This window comes from Vidua macroura (assembly GCF_024509145.1).
Source record: "Vidua macroura isolate BioBank_ID:100142 chromosome W unlocalized genomic scaffold, ASM2450914v1 whyW_random_scaffold_30, whole genome shotgun sequence".
Classification (NCBI taxonomy): domain Eukaryota; kingdom Metazoa; phylum Chordata; class Aves; order Passeriformes; family Viduidae; genus Vidua; species Vidua macroura.
In genome coordinates this window covers 5341389-5353797 of record NW_026530534.1, presented here as the reverse complement: position 1 = coordinate 5353797, position 12409 = coordinate 5341389, and positions in this window count along the sequence as shown.

Genomic DNA, 12409 nt, shown 5'->3' with positions numbered 1-12409 from the left:
TGAGGCTCCAGAACATCTACAGTATATTGATGATGTCATTGTGTGGGGGAACACAGCAGCAGAAGTGTTTGAGAAAGGAAAGAAAATAATCCGAATCCTCCTGGAAGCTGGTTTCGCCATCAAGAAGAGTAAAGTTAAGGGACCTGCTCGAGAGATCCAGTTCCTGGGAGTGAAGTGGCAAGATGGACGGCGTCAGATTCCTACGGATGTCATCAACAAGGTCACAGCTATGTCCCCACCAACCAACAAGAAGGAAACACAAGCTTTCTTAGGTGCCATAGGCTTTTGGAGAATGCATATTCCTGAGTACAGTCAGATCATGAGCCCTCTTTACCTGGTCACCCGCAAGAAGAACGATTTCCATTGGGGCCCTGAGCAGCAACAAGCTTTTGCCCAGATTAAGCAGGAAATTGCTCATGAAGTAGCCCTTGGCCCAGTCAGGACGGGACCAGATGTGAAGAACGTGCTCTACTCTGCAGCCAGGAGCCATGGTCTGTCCTGGAGCCTTTGGCAGAAGGTACCTGATGAGACTCGAGGTCGACCATTAGGATTTTGGAGTCGGAGCTACAGAGGGTCTGAAGCTAACTACACCCCAACAGAGAAGGAAATCTTGTCTGCCTATGAAGGAGTTCAAGCCGCCTCAGAGGTGATTGGTACAGAAGCGCAACTCCTCCTGGCACCTTTCAAAGGTGAAAGCTTTGGTGTCACAGATGAAGAACAAGAACCAGTGACACGGGCTGAAGAAGCTCCACCATACAACCAACTGCCAGCAGAGGAAACACGTTACACTCTTTTCACTGACGGTTCCTGTCGCATCGTAGGGATGAATCGGAAGTGGAAAGCAGCTGTATGGAGCCCCACACAATGGGTCGCAGAGGCCACTGAAGGAGAAGGTGGATCAAGTCAACTTGCTGAACTCAAAGCCGTTCAACTGGCCCTAGACATTGCAGAAAGGGAGAAGTGGCTAAAGCTCTACCTCTACACTGATTCATGGATGGTAGCCAATGCTCTGTGGGGATGGCTGGAGAGATGGAAAGAGGCTAACTGGCAGCATAGAGGAAAACCAATCTGGGCTGCTGAAGAGTCGAAAGACATCGCTACCCAGGTAGAGAAACTACCTGTGAAGGTTCGCCATGTAGATGCCCATGTCCCCAAGAGCAGAGCTAATGAAGAGCAGCAAAACAATCAGCAGGTAGATCAGGTTGCAAAGATAGGGGTGTCAAAGATAGACCTCGATTGGGAACACAAGGGAGAGTTATTCCTAGCTCGATGGGCCCATGATGCCTCAAGCCATCAGGCTACAGATGCCACCTATAAGTGGGCACGAGACCTAGGGGTGGGATCTAACCATGGACAGTATTTCTCAGGTTATCCATGACTGTGAGACGTGTTCTGCCATCAAGCAGGCCAAGCGAGTGAAGCCCCTGTGGTACGGTGGGCAGTGATCTAAGTACAGGTATGGGGAGGCCTGGCAGATTGACTACATCACACTGCCCCAGACACGCCAAGGCAAGCGCTACATGGTCACAATGGTAGCAGCCACCACGGGATGGTTGGAAACCTACCCTGTGTCTCATGCTACAGCCTGTAACACCATCCGGGGCCTTGAAAAGCAGGGCCTTTGGAGGCGTGGTACCCCTGAGAGGATTGAGTCAGACAATGGGACTCATTTCAAGAATAGCCTTATCAACACCTGGGCTAGGGAACATGGCATTGAGTGGGTGTACCATATCCCCTACCATGCACCTGCTGCAGGTAAAGTGGAGAGGTGCAATGGACTGTTAAAAACACAGTTGAAAGCATTGGGTGGGGGATCTTTAAAAAACTGGGAGCAGCATTTAGCAAAGGCCACCTGGTTAGTTAACGCTCAAGGTTCCACCAATCGAGCAGGTCCTGCCCAGTCTGAGTCCCTGAATACAGTAGACGGAGATAAAGTCCCAGTGGTGCATGTCAGAGGTTTGTTAGGGAAGACAGTGTGGATCAATTCTGCCTCAAGTACAGACAAACCCATTTGTGGGATTGTCTTTGCTCAGGGACGAGGTTGTACATGGTGGATAATGCAGAGAGATGGAACAACACGATGTGTACCTCAGAGAGATCTGATTGTGGGGTGAGACTCATATGCTAATATCTTTGTTTGCTGGATGTTACTACCATTGTCTGTACATTAAACCACACAGACGTGAGACAGAAGGAAATGTGTAAGTGTCGAAGGTTTGAGCATGTGAGATGGAAGGAAATGTGCCTGAATAAGTGAAAGATGGAAGTTTTTACATGAATAAAATGCATGATGTTTGGTAGAATGTTGACGATATGGAGATAAGGGGTGGAATGACCTAGGGTGACGTTATGATGCTTGTATCCCCAATCATGTGTTCTGTTTATGCTTGATATTATGTTCTGTGCCTTCAGGACTGGCTCCGAAAAGTGAAGGTTTGTTTTGTCTTGTTATCAGCCGGCTCACCTCTCCCCATGGTCTGTGTCTAGGAGAGGCAAGGGCTTGTTGCTTGCTTGCTTGCTGGCTTGTTTGCTTTCACTTTGGTCTCGCTCCTGCTTTTTGCTTTTGCCCTTGCTTTTGCTTATTAGTTAGTTTAGCTAGGCAGTCCATTTTTTTTCCCTGGACTGTTTTCTTTCCCTTTCCTGAATACCATTCAAACCTGCTCCGAACTGGGACCTGGGAAACACCAAGAAACACCGAGAGCCTGCATTTTGTGACCTGCAGCAGCCATCCCCAGCGCCAGAGACCGATGACTGGGCGACCACTCCCAGGAGAGACTTTCTGAATTTGTCATCTCTTCAGAGTGGTGAAAGAGTTTTTGTCATCTGGTGTTGTTCATTTTTTGTGCTGGGGAGTGCTTTGCCTGTTAAATAAACAGGTTTTTCCCACTAGTCTCTGAGGAAATTCTTCCCGAACCAGGTGGGGGGAGGGGCCGTGGGGGTTTGCTTTCTGGGAGCTCCTTCTGGAGGTTTTCTCCCAAATTTGCCTGAAACCAGGACAATTACTTAATCCCTTTTCCTATTAAATATTACCAGCCTACTAGTCACACAGTGAACCAATCTGTGGATTTTCGGCTGATATTGAGCTCTCTCTTACCTTTTTCTTGCTGGACTTACTAAGTCCTGGATCAAAGAGGTTTACCGATTCTCAAATACCTGAGAACGTACCTTCCCTCTTCGATCTCACCCATGATTGAACCCCTCAACTCCCCGAGTTACAGGCTGTACGTGTAAAATGAGTTTTACCCTGTTTCATACACCTCCCCCATGACCGACCACTTTCCTTGCGGAAGAGTGAAACTGTGATCTTGGGCTCCACACTCGCTCCGTGACAGTGTCACGTCTCACACACGCACTCGATCACCCCTCACTCAACCACGCGATACTTACGGTCCTTTTTCCCGCATGGATTCTTCATGCACGTAGACTTTTATGAGTGAAAAATATTTGCCACGGCTTCGGAGGTTCTACTCCGAGTACCTGAGAGCTCTGGGCCCGTTTTTATCCCCTCTTTGATTGTGGCTCTGGCTTTTAGTTCGGGATCTGATTGGTTCCACGGGGTTTCCCAATATCGTCCGGCCATTGAAATCAGCAGGGCACCGCCCAAACCAAGGAAAGGGAGTCCCTGGACTCCTAAATCATATCACGTCAGGGTCACCAAGATTGTTATAGGTAAAAATGATCCAGCTGAATTAATAATTAATAAAATAGATTTTTATTTCATGACCGAGATTCGGTCTAAGATAGCCACAATCAAAAGGACAGTGCCAATCCCAGGATCAGCACTGGGTGAAACACAGGTCCGACCTCTACAGCATCGGATCTCCTATGTTCTCACCGACTGTTTTGTCTGAGCTGTTCTTATACCATCTAGTCTGCCTGAGGCAGGGTTTCTTTTCTTCTTTTCAACAGCTCACATATTCATGTAGTTTCTTTTCTCTGCCTCGAGCTGAACAAAACCGTGTCTGGGAAGCAATGTATGCCAATCATCAAGTTACTGGAACTCGGCACTGAGATGCATCTTCCTGATGGCTCTGGCTATCTCAATCTTAGATATTTATCGAGTATTCATCACTTGGGTGTTCCTCGGATCACCTTGGAGAAGGACCCATCTCCGAGCAAGCCACATTCATTCGCTTCCAAATTAGATCCTTTTCTCTCTGCTGCCAGCTGTGGTTTCGAAATACCGAAATACCGTGAAGCAATCTTCCCGACTCCGGCTTGAGTGCTTAAGAAACCTTATAAGAATATTTCTTACCAACATAGCATATTTCATACATCTATTTCTCATAAGCACGAATTATCCAAAATACACATAACAGTATCTTACATCACATAGCTTCTATTTTAATATTACGCTATAGCCTAAAACTATATTTACCACACTACTTACAAAGGAATAATACAACATTTCTAAAAAAGTATTAATACAGCATTACTTTCAAACATAACACATGTAGTATTCATTTTAATATTGTGAGGAGCCAATCATATAATATGCATTTTTTTTCACATGCCTGCCCCTTGCATGGGATGGGAAAAGATTGTTGCTCTGAGGCATGGCATGACAACACCTCACTGATTTGTGGAAAAACTCTACAACTCATAAAAATTGTAAAGTATATTAGTATTTATTCAGTGCCAGGCACATGCAGGATCGCTCCACAAAGGCATGTGCACTTCCCGAGAATTCAGACCCTCTTTTTTCCTCTAAATTGTTGCATATGCATTAAGTTTTGCAATAGGCCCATGCATATTCATTTCCTAGCCCCACTCACTCCGCTTCATATTAAAATTAGCTTACCAGTCCTTCTGAGCCTGTGCCGAGCTCTCTGGTGGTCGTCCCAGTCCCATCCATCTATGTATGCTCCCCGGTCTCTTGGCTGTAGCCCAACCTCAGTTTTTGTCTGCTCTAGTTTCAAGGTCCAAGGGGCCCCTCTTATCTCCCTCCAGCTTGAAAGCTCACATTCCTTTCACCTTGTTTGGGGTACAGGTAGAAAACTCTTCTTATCAGAGCCTTGCATTCTTTTGTTCATCTCTGCAGGCCTTTGGGAGCACAGCAATTTACAGACTAAACAAGTTAAGACAACGCACTTTATCTAAATCTGAAATTAATTTCTACTCTAAGTTAATTTCTAACCCCCCCATGTCTCACTCACCTCCAATCAAGTTGCAAGAAAGTAGTCTCCACCAATGGACAGCGAAGAAGAGTTGACAGACAGACTTTGGGAGGGCCCAGGGTTGGCTGACACAACCCCAGGGATATAAAAGGCGGAGCAGCCATTTTGTAGATGAGCACATGGCAGTTTGTTTCCATGCTCCCAGCGCTGCAATTTTTCCTTATTCAGTCTTCTGTTGTATTTTTGTTAAGGTTTAATAAACCTTTTGTTATAGATGAGTAATGTAATAGTTGGCTCTCACAATTAAGAGGTAGATATTATGTGGATGTTAAAATGTATAGTTATGTTACTGTAATATGTCCCCCCATAGTCCTCTGTGCCCTCCCCCTTGTAATACCCTTAGTAGTCAGGACATTTGTAGAGGGCCAGCTTATTACCGGGAGGCGCAGCGTAACAACACCTGACCTCCAATCAAGATGTAAGAAAGTAATCTCCACCAATGGATGGCTGAGAAGGAGTTGACTAGCAAAACTTTGGGAGGGGCTAAGGGTATAAAAGGCAGAGCATCCGTTTTGTAGATGAGCACATGTCTGATAGTCACAGAGACTCCCAGCACTGCAATTTTTCTTTATTCAGTCCTTTTGTTGTATTTTTATCAATGTTTAATAAATCTTTGAAATTTTAAAAGTGAATGCCATTTCTCACATTTTTAATAATCGGTCTAGTAAGGCCAAATTTCCACTTTTCTTTTATAGGAACCTACCAACCCATGAAATGGAGCTGCATGAAAACCAATGAAATATTAAGTGCCACTGTAAGTGCTTGCATTGTCAGTTTGTTACTTCTTGTAATTTGTTTGTGTTTCCATTGCAAGTGACTTGGTGGGAGATCAAATATTATTTAAAGCATTTTACATAATCTTAAATTTGATTTTTGTCTATCTTGTTTTGTCTTTTTAGTGAAAAATGGTGTGGCTAATGGTCTTATAAATGTATAATTTTTCTCAGCCAATTTTATCCTGAGAGTTGGTATAAGAATTTATGCATATTTGAAATCATACAAATAAGTACTAACCTTCCCAGTTCTGCCTCAGAAGGCTTCAAAATTATTATAATTTCGCTAAATTTTTTGGATTTACTAATTAGTGAATAAAGAATCTTTAACAAAACCCAAGCAAATGTTACATGAGAAATTATTGAATCCCCCTTCCTAAACCAGGAGGGGTAGCCATGGACTGCAAATAGGACATGAGAAAAATACAGAAAAGCCTTCTACCAGCTCTCAAACTAATGTACTGTTGAATTTCATGCCATATGTCTTAAGAGAGTATTTTAACTTTGCCTCACTTCTCCTGTTTATGCAAAGTGTCTCAAAGAAAGGTAGTGAATATTTACAGATTCCAACTATGCATGTGAGGTGGTACATGCAATTGGAAAGCTGGGAGAAGTTTGTTAACTTGCAAGGAAAAGTGTTCGCTCATGAGAGCTCAATTACTCGCTTGTTGGAAGTGGTGGATTTACCAAAAAGGGTAGAAATAAGAGCTGTTAAAGGACATCAGGCAAGGTACTTAGAAGAGCCAACAGGTAATCAACTGGCCAGTGGAGATGTTCAGAAAGCCCCACTTCTGCCAGAGGTCTCTGGAATCTGCCCTTTGCTTCCTGTGGCTCTGCCTTTGCTGGGGTGAGGGGGGAAGTGGTGATGATGGTGGTGTCTTTTACACCAGAGGAGTTGGAGATAATTAAAGGTAGTGGGGCAGAAGAAAGAAGGGAGAATTGATTTACAAAGGACTGTAAACACTGGATGCCAGGAGCTTTAACCCTGCAAATATTGGGACAGCTCCATGGGGAGAGTTGTTGGGACTCTCAAGGATTGGCAGAGATGTTCTTCAAGAGGTACTGCCTTGGATCTTTTTGTTTTAGCAAAACGAGATATTGAGGGGTGCCTGGCTAAAGGTAATAGCCAAGACTACAAAGGAAATTGCAAGGCAAGGAAATGACCTTGGGTTATGTGACATTCACATTCTCTGGACAGAGAGACATATCAGGGGAAGCACAGAGAGAAGAAGAGAAAACAATCTTTATCTCTGCTCCTTTGTTTTCCCCATGTGGAGTGTGGTATGAAGATTGCTTACCTGAAGTGATTGCTTGATTGGATTTTGGTGAAGGTTGTTTGGGTTCAATGACCAATTGGATCCAGCTGTGTCTCGGACTCAGCAGAGAGTCACGAGTTGTTAGATAGGTAAGTAAGAAGTAAGTATGTAGAATAGTATAGTATATCTTTAAATAGTATATGAATGTCTTATAGTATAGTTTTAATAAAGCAGATCCTTCAGCCTTCTGATCTGGAACCAGACATCATTTTTTCCCTGAGTCGGGGTCTGCCACATTTTTACTATAGGCCTATATGTCCTTTCCAGGGATGTCGGGTGTATTTCGCTGAGATGCCCTAGGCAAGAGGGCTTAGATATCCTCTGGTAGCGGTATGCCGGGTGGCAGGGCCAGCAGAAGAGTTTCTAGTCTCTTCAGCAACTATTTGATCAGTTAACAAATGGGATTCTGAAGGCAGTGGACTTGGACAGGGAAACTCAGTTTACAGAGGGATCCTTCAAGGGATTATGGCTGCTTTGAGAATTCAGTGGAACCTCCATACCCCCTGGCACCCTGAGAATCCAGGTCAAGTAGAAAGGATGAATGGAAGAATAAAGAAACACCCTTTGAAGCTAGTGACAGAAACTAAAATGCCATGGATACAGCTCTTGCCATTAGCTTTGGCAAGAATAAGAGCCAAACCCGGGGGAATATTCAATTGTCTCCCTTTGAATTGTTTGGGATTCTTACCCTGTTAATTTTCATTGTGGCAGGGAAGTGAAGATGTATATTTAAACCAGTATGTGGCCAGGATACTGTGTCTTGTGAAATCTCTTTGACAGGAAGCCCAGTTAGAACAGATGCTGCCTTTGGACTTTGCTGTTCATAATATCCAACCAGGAGACTGGGTCCTAGTTAAGAAGTGGAAAGAAGCACCACTGGTGGTGAAGTGGCGTGGAACTTTCCAAGTGTTACTGACCACAGAAACAGCCATCAAGACAGCTGAACACATGTGGATCCATCACACTCAGGCCAAGGTCTCTGAGGCTTCAGAGATTTGGACATCTCAGCTGGAGGAGAAGGATGGGATGCCACAACTGACACTCCACAGGAGTGCACCGGAGCAGTAGCCAGTGTGTCGACACTGGGGGAAGCCTCATGCGCCTACCCATAGATGGTCTGCTGAAATAGTCTGTATGGGCATCACTCCTTTAGAATCTCTAGTCCTTGGGGTCTAATCCTTGCTGACCTTGTTTTCTTTATGTTAAACAGTTTCTGTGCCTTCACTCACCACAGGTGGTGCAGAAGACAACTGTGAGATTTAGATTACACCATTAGAATGTTTTTCTTAATAATCTTACCTTTATATTGTCAGTTAGGTTTGGTCCAGAAGTGGGAGAATAGTTGTTTTTTTTTTTTTTTGTCCTAGGAGAAGAAGTAGCAAAAACCTTTAACCTTAGCAATTGTTGGATCTGCAGAAGGTCAAGATGATCTGATGACAGGCCACGGGTGGCCAGCATGCCTATCACAGGTAACCTCCAAACTGGTCAAGGATATGTTATGTAGGATCTATTAGACTGTTGTTCTTTTTGCTACCACAAGTTCAGGGAAATCAGTTAGGAACCAAGGTATATGATGATCTAATTAGAAAAAAACCCCAGTCAATTGATGCATCTCTGGCTTGAGGGAGCACCCAAAAATGGATAAAAGATGAATGGCCACCTGAGTGAATCATACAGCACTATGGACCAGCCACTTGGAATCCTAATGAATTAATATCAGGTGCCAGAGAACCTATTTATAAATTAAGTTGGATAATTATGAGTTGGTGAATAAGGACTTTACAATTAAAATTGTAAAGCAGATATATTTTATTCCAGCTAGGATACATGGGGGATATTTCCACCATACATGCGTACCTGGTGAGACAGGTTTCAGGTTTAAATACACATTGATCCCCCAAGCTCACACCTCCTGCCCACCCATTCTCCGCCTTCTTGTGCTTCATATTATAATTAGTCTTCTGGGGTGCCACGCCCCCTGGGGGTTGTGGGCAGGGGTCTTCGATGAAGTAACATCTTCCTTGGTGTTTGCTGCTTGACCTCTGCTTCTGGGCAGGCGCAGTGGAGGTTTGGCTTTCTCCCAGGTCAATTTACCCTGACCAAAACCAGGAGCCTGGTCCTGGCTGATTTGGGTTCTGCTTTATGGGTTTCAACAATACCTGAGTTTTGCTTTACTGAGTTTTCTTATCTTTATGGCCTTTACTTAGCAACTAAATTCTTATGTGTTGTTTCTACCTAGCAATTTACATTCCTGTTACAAACTGTGTTGTGTACTTTTGCAAACTTGCTAAATAAGCTATATATATTTCTGTTTTCTTCTACCTGCCTAAGTACATTATATGCTTCTAAAATTCTGATTTTTCATAAACATACATGTTTCCCATATCAATTAGGTTACAAGCTGTCTTTGAAATAATAACCAACCAGACAGCTCCAGCTCTTGACCAACTTGCTGACCAATCCACTCGGATGAGAAATGCGATATTTCAATATTGGATGGTATTAGATTATGTATTAGCAGAAGAAAGGGGACTGTATGCAAAATTAAATGACTCAAACTGCTGTTTGCGAATAGATGAAAATGAAAAAATGTTGAAACAAATAACAAAGGGAATAAGAAAATTAGCTCAAATACCAGTCTACTGTAAAAAATATGGGAATGGGACATATTTTTGTGGTTACCTGGTAGACTATGGGTTAAACAAATGTGTTTTTTCCTCTTATGTGCTGTAGCAACTCTAATCTTTTTACAGTGCATGATCCTTTGCTTAATGCAACTTATTCAACATGTGATCAAGGGGATGCAGCTAGTAGCTATGCCTACAGATCCAGAAATGGCTACAAAAGGACAGAAAATTATGTCACTGCAAATAATTGCAAAACCAAAAAAGACCCAGGAACAGAAAACTAAGTCAATGATAACTAAGGTTTGTAAGGAAAATTATTGAGTGTAGTGGTTTGGTTTGCCAATTTGAGATTTCCCAGCCAATCCGCCAATTAGTGTGGTGGGTTTAGTGTTGGCTAATCACTAGTGCACTCATTTTCTGCTGTGAGGTAGGATTAGGAGGAAGGCAAAGTAGGCTCAAAACTTTAAAAGTATATAAAGAAAAATTTAATAGTAACTAAAAGAAAGAGGAATAAGAATCAGAACAAAACCTTCAGGACACTTCTTCCCCTACAACTTTTTCTTTCCCAATGACAATGCAAAGAAACAAAACCTAAAATTTCAGTCAGTTTACCACCTCTAGAATAGTCTCTTTTCAGTTCACTTAGGGAGAGAAGTCCTGTCACTGTTGAGGCAGGACAGGAATAGAATGACTCCAAGTCAGAAGGCAAGGAATGAACTGATTTATTTCAAATGCACCGCTCTATATATAGAGAACATCGTGCAGATTAATTTCATTGGTCTTAAAGTAAAAACATCTCACACCATTGGTGTGCAGTGAATGACGCACGGTAGCAGAACCTATCTTGTAAACAATGTGAACAACAAGGGAGAGATAGTGAATTATTTACATTCTTTCCCAACTGTTTCCCAGGCTCTTGCCTGGCTGGAAAACCCTCTCTTTTTCTCTCTGACTGAACCGAGAATATCCATACAGTCCCTCTTGTTAATGTTATGGAGACTTTTCCACATGAAAACAGTTCTCTCGTGGCTCTCAATTTTTCACAAATAGCAGCTGCCTGGGGAAATCTGCAATTGTGAAATCCCTCCCATTTACCACAAGCTTTTCTCACAGCTGTGTTTATGGGCCATGTCAACTTATGGGGTACTGTTTTAAAGATGAGCTGTTCAAAGGCAAAAGTTCTCATTATCTATCTCTGAAATCTTCTTCCTGGGGGCACAGAATCTTCATCACTCTTTCCTTCTCTGTTCAAACTTCTCATGGGATCACAGCTACTTTAACATCTGCTTACTTTAGCATGGAGGCCTTTGCTCGATATCTACAGGAAGTTGTGGGCGGGAGGGGGGGGCTGGCTGATGGCTTCTCCTCCCCCCTGGCCAGTGGTTGCGGGCGAATCTCAATGGTGGTAGAATCTTGGCCGAGCCAGCCTGGCCCAGGGCTGTTCTTGGTGCCCGGCAGACCTGGCTCACCCCGGGCTGGTGGCAGGGAAGGGCTGAGTAGCAGTAAGATGTTAGAAATCGCAGCCATAGCCAGGCCCAGTATCGGCTCCGTGGCCTCTCCTACCCTGCCTGGCATCCAATAGGGGTGGGCCCGGTAGGCACCCCAGGAAGGGGGCTCAGGCCTGTGGCAGGGGCCACCCAACCAGGGCCTGGACCCTGTCACCTTTTTGCCGACCAGAAAAGAAAGAGAGAGTTCCCAGAATTTTTTGTTTTACATGGACGTGTGAAAAACACCAATCACTTGGTTTTTAAAATTTTTAAAGTTTAATAATAATAAAATGGTTATAAAAGTAGTAATACAATTAGAGTAATAAAAATTTAGAGTTAGGACAATTACAGGACAATAAAAAGCAAAGAATTACGGACGTCCGGATGCTCTCGGGCACTTAAGCCATGACAAGCATGCCTTGTGAACAAAGGAATAACCCTTAAAAACCATACGCTGTTGCATATTCATACATTCTTCATGGTTATGCATACATTCTATTTAAAATAAGAAACTCTGTCTGGAATATGTCAACTCCTTATTTTAATCCCCACGGCATCTTCAAGTCTGAGCAAGGCCTGAAGAAATTAGCTTCTTCTGATAAGAAAACCATAAATTCCTCTTCTCTGGAAGATTTAGGTGTTCTGTGACTCTTATCTTAAAGCGAGTATCTCATTCTTTTTAAAAAAACCCCACATACATAGTTTCTATTTTACCTACAAAACTACATTTACCATAATATTAAAATGTTAATACAGCACTTCTAATCAATATAACAGAATACATATAGTATTCAATTTAATATTTGCGAAAAGCCAATCATAAAATATGCATTTTTCACAGGTGTTCACAGAGGCATATCTGCTTTTCTCTTTGCATCACTTCCATGAGTGCCTCCCATGCAAAAACCACTTTAAAAATAAAAGAGGAGGGATTTAAATGAATGAGGGACCTGTCTTTACAAAGTAACTGTGTATCTGCTGGTAAATAATGCTAGATACTAAGAGATAAAGGAAACAATGGGGAGGATT